Here is a 3395-nt window from a genome sequence, read left to right on the forward strand (position 1 = left end):
GCGCTCATTTACTAAATCCCTAAATCCCTAAATCCCACATATGTTTTTATTTTAATATATAAAAATAATAATAAAATATATTATATTAATATATGTTTAGGCTTGAGAACACTTATTTCACAACACCTATAATAATTCTATTATTTTTCACGAAATTCCTTTCATAAGTGTTCATTTGAGGCTTTGAGGTTATCAAGGATTGCAATTGAACAAAACAAACATAGAGAACTTAATTAAACATCTTTATGTGATCGACTTCTTTTTTGTTATGCTGGTTGATAAAGAATTAAAATGACAAGCCCGTTATAGAAACGCATTAATTGATTATGAGGAACATTTGGACAAAAAAACGAAACAAGTTGTCCACGTGTCCAATTTCTATTCAAGAACAAAGAAGAAAATATTTTCATCCACCATTGCTGCATTGCATCATGCACTCCATTCTTGCAACTACAATATTCCATTATCAAGAATGACTTGGATCATACTAAAACAAACAAATAAATGGAGATTGCACTTTAGCTACAGACAACATTGCTCCAACAATAAAATAATAAGCCAAAAAAGAAAATCAAGCAATCAATCAAAAACCTAATCTTTCTTTACATCATGGTTTTGGACATAGATGTAAGATAGAACAAAAAGCCAAAACTTTAGTGGTAAAGTCCAAAATATATTTGTCAAAAAAAAGGTTTATACCATTTTATTTAAGTTTCATAAAGTTTTAGATAATAAATTGTGATAAAAAATGTTTGATAACAAGATGACGTTCTTTCTTTCTTTCTCTCTCTCTCTCTCTCTCTCTCTCTCTCTCTCTCTCTCTCTCTATATATATATATATATATATATATATATATATATATATATATATATATATATATATATATATATATATATATATATATGTTCAGCTTCATTTGAGACCATTCTAATTTTGTGAGATCGTGAGACCAAATCTAAAAAAAAATTAAAATGCAAAATAAATGGAAAAATCCAAAAATTCTTTTTTTAAATATTATTTTCGGAACTTGAGTTAACTAAAAAAAAATAAAATTTTTTTTTCATTTTTTTGAAAAATACGTGAAATATTCTAATAGAATATTACACTGACATATTTTAAAAAATAATTTAAAAATGCAGAATAAACGGAAAAATCTAAAAAAAAAAATTTAATATTGATTTCGGAACTTGAGTTAACTAAAATAAATAAATAAATAAATAAAAATAAATTCCATTTTTTTTTAAAAATACGTGAAATATTCTAATAGAATATTACACTGACATATTCTAAAAAATAATTTTAAAATGCAGAATAAATGGAAAAATCTAAAAATTCTTTTTTTAAATATTATTTTTGGAACCTGAATTAACTAAAAAAAATAAAATAAATAAAAATAAATTCAACTTTTTTTTGAAAAATACGTGAAATATTCTAATAAAATATTACACTGTACATATTCTAAAAAATAATTTTAAAATGCAAAATAAATGGAAAAATCCAAAAATTCTTTTTTTAAATATTATTTTCGGAACTTGAATTAACTAAAAAAAGTTTTAAAAAAAAATAAAAATAAAAAATAAAAAAAATAAAAAAATGCGTCTCACGGTCTCACAAAATATAGGTGGTCTCAAATGAACCTAATATATATATATATATATATATATATATATATATATATATATATATATATATATATATATATATATATATATATATATATATATAGGGTTAGGTTATTTTGTTTTCACTATCTATTGTGTACATGTATGATTGATTCTGGACCAATCATTTTAGTTATTTTAAGAAAGTAATTAATGCATATTACATGCTGAAGATATAATGGGTATTAATTACATCTTCAGCATTTAATATGCATTAATTACTTTATTAAAATAACTAAAATGATTGGTCTAGAATCAATCATACATGCACACAATAGATAATGAAAACATTTGAACCTAACTCTATATATATATATATATATATATATATATATATATATATATATATATATATATAGGTTCATTTGAGACCATTCTAATTTTGTGATACCGTGAGACCAAATCTAAAAATAATTTTAAAATGCAAAATAAATGAAAAAATTTAAAAATTCTTTGTTTAAATATTATTTTCGGAACTTAAATTAACTAAAACAAATAAAAATAAATAAATAAATTCCGTTTTTTTTTAAAAAATCGTGAAATATTCTAAAAGAATATTACACTGACATATTCTAAAAAATAATTTTAAAATGAAAAATAAATGAAAAAATCTAAAAATTCTTTTTTTAAATATTACTTTCGGAACTTGAATTAACTAAAAAAATTTAAAAAAATCCATTTTTTTTTTTAAAAATACGTGAAATATTCTAATAGAATATTACACTGCACAAATTCTAAAAAATAATTTTAAAATGAAAAATAAATGGAAAAATCCAAAAATTCTTTTTTTAAATATTATTTTCAGAACTTGAATTAACTAAAAAAATTAAAAATAAAATAAAATAAAATAAATAAAAAAAATGTGTCTCACGGTCTCACAAAATTAGGCCGTCTCACATGAACCTAACTATATATATATATATATATATATATATATATATATATATATATATATATATATATATATATATATATATATATGGGAGAGTTCATTTGAGAAAAAAAAAAAGGTTGAGAATTGGGGAATCATTCTCAGCCACTCATTTATTTTTGCCGCAAAAACCTCTGTCGTACCAGCGGAAATGAGAAATGAATAGACATGTGTTTTCCAAAAAAAAACATATTACCTTAAACTATGCTAATTATTACCTTAATATATACAAAACATAGTTTTTTCGTTTTTTTTTATTTGTAGAAGTTATTTTTATCAAAAAAATTATTTTAAATATACCAAAATTCATGATTTTTAATTCTCTACAAATAGACATCAATATTGATAGATTTTTAAGATAAAATAAAAAAAATTATATTTTCAGCTATCGTTATTCATAAGTGAATAAAAATGCATCAGATTTTATTACAGTATATTCGTTATTCACTTATGAATAAAAAAAAATATTTTTTTACAATTTAAGTATCATTATATATGAATATAACGTATAATAAACATAGTATATTCATATTTAAATATTGGACAATGTATTCACATGTGAATATTAACGTAGTATATTTACTTGTGAATATTAGATGATATATTCACTTATGAATATTAAATGATATTTCATATGTGAATATTACATAGTATTACATGGTATATCAAATATGAATATTACATAGTATATTCACTTGTGAATATTAGATGATATATTCACTTATGAATATTACACTGTATATTCACATATGAATATTACAAGGTATATTCACTTGAGAATATATTCACTTATGAATATTAG

Source organism: Lactuca sativa, chromosome 4 (assembly GCF_002870075.4).
Source record: "Lactuca sativa cultivar Salinas chromosome 4, Lsat_Salinas_v11, whole genome shotgun sequence".
Lineage (NCBI taxonomy): Eukaryota > Viridiplantae > Streptophyta > Magnoliopsida > Asterales > Asteraceae > Lactuca > Lactuca sativa.